Source organism: Balaenoptera borealis, assembly GCF_965194805.1.
Source record: "Balaenoptera borealis genome assembly, chromosome: 11".
In the NCBI taxonomy this organism is placed as follows: Eukaryota; Metazoa; Chordata; class Mammalia; order Artiodactyla; family Balaenopteridae; genus Balaenoptera; species Balaenoptera borealis.
This window is the reverse complement of record NC_138868.1, coordinates 94,461,075-94,473,559: the sequence shown is the minus strand read 5'-3', so window position 1 is coordinate 94,473,559 and position 12,485 is coordinate 94,461,075. Positions and strand designations below refer to the sequence as shown.

The window sequence follows — 12,485 nt, the reverse complement described above, 5'->3', positions numbered from 1 at the left end:
ACAGTGTTTACTTTTTGTCCCACAGCCCTCACCTCTAGCTCTCACCCCTCTAAATGAGGGCTCTCAGTAGGGTTCTCCCATAATCTCCCTTCATTTCATGTGATACTGATGATTTTTTAAAAAGCAATATTGCAGGCCAGTTCTAATGTTTTCTTTCAACATAGTTCCTCCTGTATTACAGTAGATGGTCTCTAGTATCAGGGCATGTGGCTTTCTTCCCTACTTCCAGGGCTCTCTCGGATTTCTCCTCTTTTGGGGTCATCTTAAGTCAGTTTTGGGAATGTGGGGAAGCCTGTGGCAGAGTTTACATATTTCCTAGACCTCTATCCTACATAGATCTCCCAAAAAAAAAAAAAAAAAAAAAAAGCCTCTTTTTTATTTTCCAAAGAGAAAAGATTTAGCTTTTCTCAGTCAAAAATGTGGAACAGATTGGATTTTAGTAGAAAAACAATGTGCTTAGAAACTCTTGGTAGGAATTAAACATGTTTAAAAAAAATCCTGCAGTTTTCTTTTATAACAATATAAAAATACTAGCAGTTCACAGATTTATTAATAAGTTAAATTTCTGAAGCTCTGACCTTTGCCAAATGTCAATGTTATTCTTTCACTATAGATAGCAGAGATGTTTTCCCTGGGATTGTTTGATAAAGTGTGCACAGTGTATTTATGAAGTCACCTGAGATAAAATTTTGTCAAGGAGTCAGAAGGTCATATTTTCTTGACATGCTTAAATTTGAGGTCACTACTGTATCATAAGGAAGATTATATTTCAGTTATCTATTATCTGGAAGCTGTCTGAATAGATGTCATATTCATTGACTTACAGAATTGGAGAGGATCAGTGCTCACATTCTTTAACCTTCAACTCAATTCTGCAATCTGGGCTACATTATCTCTGCCAAATGATCATCTTCTCCCTGCAATAAAAGACTAAACTGCTCTACATGAAATAAGATGAAAAATGTGGGGATATTTTTTCCTGAAGAAGAGGAAGAAAAGAAAGGTAAAAAGAATAAGTTGAAATTAAAAAGCAAATAGCAAATGGGTGGGGGGGATTGCAACAAGGGATGATATCATCCTAAATACATAAATAGGTTTCTAAAATTAATTAAAAGAAAAACATTGCTTCTACAATACAAAATTACATGAACAATTCACACAGAATGACAACTGGACAATGTAGGGATAAAAAAGTTAAACCTTAATTATAAAGAATAAAATATAAGTGAAAAATATATAAAGAATAAAATATAAGTGAAAGATATATATAATTCAAATTGCCAAAAATTATTTTTGAAAGATATTATTCAATACCACTCACCAAGGGACAAGGAAATGGGCACTCCCATATATTGCTGAAGGTAGTCTAAATTGACACTAAACAATACGTTAAAACACAAAATACCATAGTCTATTCTGTAATATCATTATGGTTACGGTACTAAGAAACCTCAGCTTAACAAAAATAGAGATATTAAAATCAAGGCTATAATGGGGAAAGAGGGGAATGGACTAGAGAGTTTCAGAACTGCAATACCAAAATTATTTTCACTGCATGAAACTTCAAAAGATATTTTTATTCACCCAAGTACAATTTGTTATTTCAAGCTACAAATAAATTTATTCAATAAATGTCAAAAAATAAAATAAAAACTACCTTCATAGACTGTTTTCTATAATGCAGCACTGAGAGACTGAACAATCCAATGTACCCAAAAACTATAGTCTACTAAATAATATTTGTTTTAAAGAGAACATTATGAGCGAATTTTAAAAAGACTTTAAGCTAGATAAAAGCACTACATGAAAAATTTGTGAGATGCAGCTACAGCTATATTTAGAAGGAAACATTTTGATATTAATAACTAATAAAGCAATAATAAATAAAAAATGTAGAGTACTTTCTATATGTGATGCATTTGTTAAAGTTTTCCTATTTAACTTTCTAATTGTATTTTTATTGTAAAATATATACTGGTGAAAATAAAACATACATATTTTAGAAAGCAAACACCTAGGCAAAAAACACATCTTATAGAAAGAAAATATTGCCAAAACCTTAGAAGCTTCCTGTGTGCCCCTCTTCCAATCACATCCTCTCCCTCCCCTGTGAAAGTAGCCCACTGTCTTGATACCGACTTCATAGTTGTTCCACATATGAATATATTACACTGCTTAATTTTGGCTGTTCCTTTAACTTTACCTAAATGGAATCATATTGTATGTATTCTTTTGTAGCCTGATTATTTTGCTCATCACTGTCTTTCAGCCCATCCATATTGCTGCATGTAGCTATAGATCTTATATTCACTGCAGTATCATATAAACACACCGCAATTAATTATACAGTCTACTGATGATAAATATTTGGATCGTTTCCACTTTAGGGCTTTTATGAACACCACTTATACTTGTCTTCTGGTGCATACGTGCAAGATTTTCTCTAGGTTAAAAATCTAGAAGTAGAACCACTGGATTTTAGGATTTGCACATATTTAAATTTACTAAGTAATGCCAAATTAGTCTCCAAAGTAGTTGAACCAATTTACATTCTCATCAGTAGTGCTTGAGAGTTCCTATTGCACCATATTCTTTTTTTCCCAGTTTTATTTATTTAAAATGCATTTTTGGGACTTCCCTGGTGGTCCAGTGGTTAAGATTCCATGCTTCCACTGCAGGTGGCACGGGTTCAATCCCTGGTCCAGGAAGTTCCGAATGCCATGTGGTGCAGCCAAAAAATAAAATTAAATTTTAAAAAATAATAAAATGCATTTTTATTGGGGTAACATTGGTTTATAACATTATATGTTTCATGTATACATCCTTACAGCTGCACCACATTCTTAATCCCAGGTATTATCAGACTTTATAATACTACCAGCTGCACCACATTCTTAATCCCAGGTATTATCAGACTTTATAATACTACCAATCTCATAGGAATGTTTTTTATTGTACTTTAAATTTGAATTTCCTAATTAATAAGGAAGTTGAACATATTATCATGTTTATTGACATTCAGATTTCCTCTTTTGTGAAGTACCTTTTCTCATGTTTTTCTCATTTTTCTATTAGATTCTTTCATTTTTGTTTATTTGGTAGGAATTCTCTATATATACTGGATATCAGTTTTTGTCAATTATATGATTCGTAATTATCTTCACCCAGTTTGCGACTTGTGTCTTTACTGTCTTTATGGTAGCTTTCACGAAAAGAAATTCATTTTAACAATCTTTTCTTTTATGCTATGTGTATGTGTGTTTCTGCACACAAACACACATGACTGCACTTTATTTTATTTTGCTTTTAGCATGCATGCGTGAGGGTAGTCTTATTTAAGAAATTCTTCCTTATGTGGAAAATACAAAGATATTTTTTCTGGAATTCATTTGTGTATGGTATAAAGTAGGGGTTCTGTTCCATTTATTAGAATATAGGCACCCAATTGTCCCGTTAATATTTATTGAAGGAAAAAAACTATCCTTTCAAACTGATTTGAAAAGCATCTTGTTATATACCAAGGGTCTTTTAAAGTGTGGTTCTGCTCCTGGATTCTCTATTCTGCTCTTTTGGTCTATTTGTCTATCCCTGCAACAATACCACACTCAACTAAATTCAGTAGCTTTATCAGTCATTATATCTAAGAGGGCTAACTCCCCCACTTTATCATTCTTCTTCAAGAGTGGGCCAGTACTTAGGCCTTTGAACCTCAGCATAAATTTGAGAATCATTTTATCAAAGGTCTACAAAATAATAAGGTTGGGAGGCTTCCCTGGTGGCGCAGTGGTTAAGAATCCTCCTGCCAATGCAGGAGACACGGGTTCGAGCCCTGGTCCGGGAAGATCTCACATGCCGCGGAGCAACTAAGCCCACGCGCCACAACTACTGAGCCTGCACTCTAGAGCCTGCGAGCCACCACTGAGCCCACGTGCCACAACTACTGAAGCCCGCGCGCCTAGAGCCCATGCTCCACAACAAGAGAAGCCACCGCAATGAGAAGCCGACGCACCACAACGAAGAGCAGCCCCCCCTTACCGTCAACTAGAGAAAGCCCATGCGCAGCAACAAAGACCCAACACAGCCAAAAATAAATAAATAAATAAAAATTAAATTAAATTAAAATTTAAGAAAATAAATAAAATAAAATTCTATTATTATTGGCCTTGAACTAGCAATTTTGGTAGTAGTTCACTGCCACTAAGAATAAGCAAAAGAAGAATAAAAAATTAAATTTAATTTATAAAAACCTAAGTGGCCAGCCATTCAAATAAACAGTAATGTGTTCCTATGAGTTACTCAACAGCTATTTTCCTATTAGGCTCTATGTTATATACAAAACGCTATCACTTTGTAACAAAGAGAGGTCCATGTAATAAGACTTTCACACTGTAATCCCTAATCAATTCATCATGTTATATCCATTTCGCTTTATGAAAACATATATGTATCATGAGTAACCTTCTAGCCTTCTGGGGTCATATTTTCCTTAAGATCTAATGAAAGGAAATCAAGGCCCTTCTTTTATGATAGGAAATTCAAGTCCCTCCTGTATGTTTGAGGATTCCCGTGAGGGACTTCTATGTTTTGGTTGTCACGTGTCACCTTTCACTGGTGACTGCTGTTCTACAGCTGCTCTCTGAGAACCACCGACCAGCTTATTGCTACAGCTTTACCTGCTCACTTCTCTCAATTTTCCTTTGCTAACTAATGTTCATGCCAGACAGTAGGCATTTAACAAATTTCACGGAAAGTATAAATTACAACACACAAAAAGAAAACCTAAAATTATAGATTCATCATCAGAGCTCCTTCAGTTCATCAGCCAAGGGAGCTCCCTTTGGCCATTTTTTTTTCCTTTACATTCTCCTGGAATATCTACTCAGCTGAGTCCTTTCTTTTGTCTTCTACTCTTTACCAGACCCAAGGAGACTACCAGGAAAAAAAAAATTATTTGACTTCAAAATAATTCTCTGAATTCCACCCCCTTCTCCAGAAGGTACAGCTTCATCCTCTCCCTCCTGGAATGTGGGCTGCACTCAGCAACTATCTTCAAAGAATTTTGAGTATGGAAAGGGCAAGAGTAAAAAATCAAACCTAAGTCTCATGCACCCACTAGATACAAATGCAAAATTAAATGGGAAATACAGATGGGGAAGCATACACTTGCTATATGATATTAAGAAATCACTGTTGAAATTTTTAGGTAATCATATCATGGTTATTGTTTTAATTTTTTTAATAGATACAAATGCAAATTAAATGGGAAATACAGATGGGGAAGCATACACTTGCTATATGATATTAAGAAATCACTGTTGAAATTTTTAGGTATAGTAATCATATCATGGTTATTGTTTTAATTTTTTTAATAGATACAAATGCAAATTAAATGGGAAATACAGATGGGGAAGCATATACTTGCTATATGATATTAAGAAATCACTGTTGAAATTTTTAGATATAGTAATCTTATCATAGTTATTGTTTTAATTTTTTTAAGAGTCCTTACAGAGCTACATACTGAAATATTTACAAAAGAAATGACATGCTGTTTGGGGACTACTACAGAATAATCTGTGAGGGAAGAGAACAGATGGGGGTACAGATGACATTAAGAGTAGAGCAAACTGTTCAAGCTGGATGAAAGTCTATGGGGGTTCATTATACTACTCTTTTAACTTGTACTATGTCTTAAATTTTCTTTAAAAAATTTAAATAAATTTCTGCTGAGATGTACCCTCCCTCAATGAGAATCATTTACATGATTAAACAGATTACTTTGTATCTCCATTTGACTTATTTGCATTCTGATTGCTTTTCTCACATTATTAAAAAATACAAGAATATTATAATTGTAAAACCAAGAGGCATTTTGATGATCTTACTAAAGCCGAAGTCTGTTCAAAGATGATTTGCTGTCACCTTTGACACAATCTGCTACCAACTTTAAATATTTATGGCAGGAGAAGTACATTTCAAAGTCTGCCTCACTGAGCAGCCTGCTACATATATAAACACAAAGGAAAAAAGGGCAGGCATCAATATACCAGTGGCGGTCTTCTCTTTACAGTGTGGTTATTTTCTACAATATTCACTTGTTATTTTATAATCAGAAAAAAAACTGACATACAAAACAAACAAACAAAAAATACATACAAAACGAAAAAGCAAGATTGCGCAAAACAAGATGAGAAAGGAAGCCTAGAGGAAGCAAATCAGTGACCCAAAAATTACACAGAAATCCAGTGCAATTCTAGAAAGATCTAAAAAGTGTTCTTCGTTGTGAAGCAAAGATATTTCATGATCAAGCCTCAACTGAACCCCTACAGAATATTCCTCGAGACTTTCTTGAGCCTATTCTAAATTTACTGAGTAGGCTTCTGATTACAGACTCATTTTCCCAGTGCCCTGATGCTGGAGAAAGGGCTGCCCCATACAGCACCCGTTAACATGGTATTTTAGTCATTAGAAAAGGAAACCCCCATGAAAACTGACCAGCATTCAGAATTACACATCAGTTCCTAGTGCGTTTGTTGGGAATAAGTTCCTCCTTAAGGGACTGGTATAATGCTGATGTACTGATGAAATCGAATTTCTGGGCCCGGAACACGGAACCTAAAGCTTGGGCACCCTACTGAGATCCTGCTCCAGAGTCTCTGAGTTGATCAGTTGACCATCATCCCCAGTGATATCCACCTTTCACTCATGATCACTCCTTTAGTCTGCAATAAGGATTTGCTGTAAAAATCTTACACTCATTCACTCATTCACTCAGCACTTACTAGGGCCCTATTAAGAAGAGCCTAGAATGTCCCTTCTCCCTTAGCTCACTAAGCTCCATCGAAGTTGACTTTCAAAGACAGTTCCAAGAATACAACAAGTTCTTTGCTACCTCAAAGCCATAGTCTTGTATGCCTCCTACGGCCTCCTTCTTGTCTTTCTGGACTAGACTAAAATGTTACCTGATAAAGGCGAACTGCACCAGCCATTCTAATTAAAGTAGCCCTTGCTCCTCCTCAGCCCCTACCACCATCTGTCTTTACCACAGCACCTTTTTAATACCACAATTAATTTCTTTCTACTTATGTATTTTCTGTCTTGTTCACTAGAACATAAACTCTATGAGGAGAGGGATATGTCTAAGTCCTGGCTGGACCCTCGATTTTTAAAACAATACACAGCACAAATCAGAATCTCCAATAAATATGTATTGAAATGACAAGTGAAAATGTGAATTCTTATTCATAAAATTGTTATTTTCTCATTAGCAACTAAATAATACCTGATTTCTCCAGATATTTGGACATGTGCCATTACATTTAAGTAGTTTGTTTTCAGAGAAGAAATTCCCAAAGCAATGACCATCCTCCCATATAATTTTAGAACTGTTTTTATCAAGGGGCTGTAACACTCCATTCCCAAAGATCTTTTAGTGTTTAAACTCAGTGTCTCAAATTATGTGTCATGTTTTTCTCAAGAAAGTGTTAACCCCAGGAAACACTTAACTGTATTCTTCAAACCTAAACTAGATTTAGGATTTAATTCAAATGAAATTACCTGAAAATTTTTCAGGCTGTATCTGAAACTCTAAAATAATTTAAAAACTCATTATCTGTCCCCCTCCCACTCTCCACCCATCTCCAGGAAGCCAATGTTTGAATATTGAAGACTTTATAGCTAAAGGTCACATAAAAACAATTTCAAAATGTCAAATCTGGGAAAACAAAGTTTCAAATAACAAGGAATTTGCAGCATTCCTAGAATCACTTGGAAAAGCTGTGCAAGGCCAACAGTAGCATAAAACACACGAACAAAGCGTTTTCCTTTGATGCGCCGATCATGAGCACATCACACAATTTCATCTCAACTAGACCACCGTGGGCTTTTTGGATATCTTCGAAGTCTTTTCGTTTAATGACTTGCAAAAAGAATAATTTGGGTAGTATAGAATGTAACTTCTCTCTCTTCTACTCCTCCAGGAGAGTGTTTTGGCCAAAAGTCCCAGGCATACATACGCCAGTGATTCTCAAACTCCAATATGAGGACTGATACGGGCCCAGGATGAAGTATGTTTTTTAATCAATCTAAAGCACAATAAATAATAATAAGAAGAAGGACATGATTGGATTTTACATAAAGCTAAATGTATTCCATTTAAAGTAACTGTCCTCCATGTAGCACGGGGAGATCAGCTCGGTGCTTTGTGACCACCTAGAGGGGTGGGATAGGGAGGGTGGGAGGGAGATGCAAGAGGGAGGGGACATGGGGATGTATGTATATGTATAGCTGATTCGCTTTGTTATACAGCAGAAACTAACACACCACTGTAAAGCAATTATACTCCAATAAAGATGTGAAAAAAATAAATAAATAAAAAAGAAAGTAACTGTCCTTTATTCTAAAATTATGTCCTTTTATAGGTTTGAAAATGTCTTTTATGAAATGATGGTGCTAAGAGATGGTATTTTCAACATCCTTAATCGGCAAAATAAAAGTTGACAATCTCTACAGAGTATCCAGATAATGTAAAATGTTTACTATTTATAAAACCCAAAGCTGTGTAGAACGAGCACTGACCGCCTGAGGAGGGAACAAGGTTTGGCCCTGGAGCATGTGAAGTCAACCGCCACCATTTCCGGAAGCTTGTCTTTATCGTAACTCGTTCCAGCAGGAGCAATGTTTGCTCCTCTTCCACTCGAGGAAGGGCTAGGAATTTTCCTTACAGCGTTCCGAACATCTGTCCTATTTCTTAATTCTTCTGAAATTACTTTCAGAAAAAAAATAATAATAAAATAAAATAAAATAAAATGAAATAGTTTTCTGCTAGTTGTTAAATGTGAACAAAAAATGACCGGGCTATCGTGTCAACCTATTTCACAGAAGACTGTAAAAGAATAAGAAGGCAGAAGGATATAACAAGGTACTTCAGAACTCCTAGAATAGTAGGGATGAGTGTATACGAAAAATAAATGAATGATTTGAACAGAGAGAACACAACCAAGATGAGTGAAAATAGAAAACTATACACAGTCTCCAGCAATGAATTCCACTGCTCAGTATGAATTGTGAGCTGGTGAGATGGAATGCAAAGTGGAAAAATTTCTTCCACAAAAACAAAATAGGACTGGGTTCCAGGACAGCCTAGGTTGGCCATTAACCTAGATTAACCAAGAAGTACACTTAGCTCAGAATTCAGAAACATCTCTCCCCCAATCCACATGGCTAAATTTGGAGAGAAGCAGCAGGCGGCTAGACGCTCCTCAGGGATATTAATTTGTTAAATTTCCTTTGTCTGTAAACAAAACCAGCAATTCCTCATACCACTCTGACACCGACATAACAGAAAACACCACCCTAAATTACCCGCTTCCTGCTATTCCAAATCAGGGAAACAAAGGGAACTCACTCTTCCCATGGGCACAAGCAAGGGTCCCAGATTCAGCTCCTCCAAGCTGGCTCCCGTTACTCCTTCGTCCTAAGACAGAATCATTCTGAAAATGAGTCATGGTCAATTACGCGTCCTTTTTTGTGGTAAAATATACATTACATAAAACGTACCATTTTTGCCATTTTTACGTGTACAGTTCTGTGGCATTAAGTACATTCACATCATTGTGCAACCCAAATTCTGCAACTTATCCAGGGTCCCCAAGGATTCTGCAGGCTGTATGTTTTCATTTGCAGAAGAATATATTTTTGCTCCACACTCCACAACCTTCCCATTTTCTAGGGCTCATTCCTAATGAGAGACTCTTATTTTCCAAACAATAGAATACCAGTGAATTCCATTATAACCCAGGTGCAAAACTTAACCGATTAAATTATCCTTGAAGACCAAGTTAAGTCTCAGGCTCTATGCATTCAACTTGGCAAGCTGAAAGCAACTATTGCATCTTGCCTGCCTTCTAGTGGAATGAAGACTTATAATCCCTTCTTTTCTGCAGACTTCTTAACGTATATATTAACAACTTTATTGAGATACTGCTGACATACAGAAATGATATATTTAAGGTGTACAACTTAATGATTATACATATATATATAGTGGAAAAATCACCATCAAACTAAGTAACTTATCATAGCTATATACCTCTACATAGTTACCCTTGTGTGTATGTATGTTGATTTAAGACCTATTCTCTTAGAAAATTTCAAGTATTCCTCTACTCAATAGAAAATACTCAACTAGGGAGGAACTCTTCATTTATATCACCACCATCGCTATGGTTCTATCAGGAGCCATATAAGGCAGGGGGAGGGGGGGGTCAAAAGGTAAAAAAAAAAAAAGAAGCCACATAAAATTACAGACTTCGCTCAAATAACTAAAACTCAATTAATTTTCACAGTAGATATACAGCATCTATCAATAGATATATAACATAATAGCTTTTGCTTCATCAATAGATACAGAACGTAACAGCTTTTGCATCAACCGGCTACATACGGCTTATCCTTGCAACCACCAACTTTCCACTATCCTTGCCACTTACTAATTTTTCAAGATAGGCATTCGAGTGTACCTAGGACTTTTCATAGACTATCACAAGGCAATCACTATGTCAAAATTTATTTAATGACAAAACTGCACTTGACCACTATAACTAGCTATTCCTTATTTTTTCATTAAGGCCTACACATGTTAAGAACACCAGTTGTGCCAAAGGAAACTATCAATTTCCCCATGAACTTGTCAGCTGGTTTATTAATAAAGGGATATATTGTTTTGTAAATGAGGAAACACAGGTTTCTCTAGTTCCATTCTTAATCTCCTATGGCTAAGCTGCCAGAAGAAAAGAGGGTCTCTCTTGTCCACAGGCTCAGTACAATGGCTAGATTACCATGAACACTCAAGGAATACTGACTGGAGATTATCATCACAGTACTGGTTCATTCACCTCCTGAGTTTAATGCAGGGGAAGTAAATCTGGATGATCCTAAGAATACAGCTTGCAGGATAATTACAGCACAGACAGAACCACAGAACCACAGAACCACCAAATGAAGAGCCCCAGCAGCACGGGAGTGGCAAGCTCTGCTAAACAAACATACTGATCATTTTTAAGGCTGTAGTTATATTTAAACCTATTTGCATTACAGTTCATTTCACAGAAATTACTTCCTAGACTCAGGACTCCCTTGTGAAATAGTTACCAGCACTATAAATTTAAATTTCTTATTTTGGAGCAGACCAATAAATAATGAACTAATCACTGAACCATCACGTCTTCATACAGACCTACATCAAACCAGACTGGCTTATCTCACAGGTTGCCAATTATTTTACTAAAAATTAACACATGCCCCATTAGGGGATAACAGAGAATTCTGCTACATAATGAAGCTACAGAACAAAGGATTAAAACAGCAAGCTGGCCATTCCTGTGACACAAGATTTAAAATGAACACCAGGAGTTAAGATTCTCGAGAAAACTAAACGGTAGGGCTCAGTGAACCTGGTGAATAAACAGGCCAGCTGGGTGGGAGAAATCCCATGACATTAATAGTAGTATCTGCTTCCTCTGAACTGCTTTTTCAAGCCTAGAGTTTTCATATCTCTTCTTGCATTAGAATTGATAACATTCCTCAGAGCCAAGTAAGGACAGAGACCATCTTGTCAAATTCTAGTTAGAAGCACTAAGCCAGGTCAAAGTCACGCTGTTAGTGAGGTTTGTAACAGTCCTCAGCATCACAGTCATGGGCATTAAGTGAACACTGATTGAAGATAAAGGCCCAGGCACCATAGCTATGGACCAGAGCAGCCCTTCCCAGAGATCCTGGCCTGAGTCAATCTATCACCATCACGCATCAGCCATCCTGACAAGGTACCCACTGTGTACCAAGCACTGAGCTCAGAACTATGTGTAGTAGGTAATTTAATCCTGACAATCCTTTGAGTTAGGTAGTGCCATTCTCACTTTATAGATGAGGAAAGCAAGGCTTCGAAAAGTGAACTTGCCAAAGTCACTCAGTATGTCACGGAGCTCAGATATGGACCCAGAGTTTGACTTAAGAGCCCTGTTCTTAACTACTATAAAATCCTGTCTTCCAACACGCTGCAGTTGGTACATGAGCTAAAACCCATGCCATTCTGAGAAGTGGAAACAGCACTGATCAGAAAAGTCAACAGACTTAACCTTTTCATCAACTCACGCTTCCTACACTTGTGAATTTGAGCCTTCACTTACTCATTTAGAGAAGTACCACTAAAGCCTCTCTCCACTCATAGGTTGTTGTATAAGGTTAAACAACTTAGTCAACGAAATTATGAGGTAATTCTAATCTATAGTCCAGTGACTTCTGTCTGTAACTCTCACATTAGGATCACACTGCTATGTTGATATAACGGCCATATAATCGAGTTAGGATGGAATCTGAGATCAGCATAGAAGGCTTTTAGTCCAGTGGTTCTCTAGGAGATGTGGGTCACCTGCGGGCCCTTCCTCATTCTGATTCCTTGTTTTAGGGGGCATCTCTGAAGGAGATTT

At 36.5% G+C, this 12,485-nt stretch overlaps 1 protein-coding gene across 1 annotated transcript in view; it reads left to right on the top strand.

The window, feature by feature from the left end:
- LOC309604812 (NXPE family member 4-like) overlaps nt 1–12,485 on the top strand; it is a 371,441-nt gene that overhangs the window by 91,180 nt on the left and 267,776 nt on the right.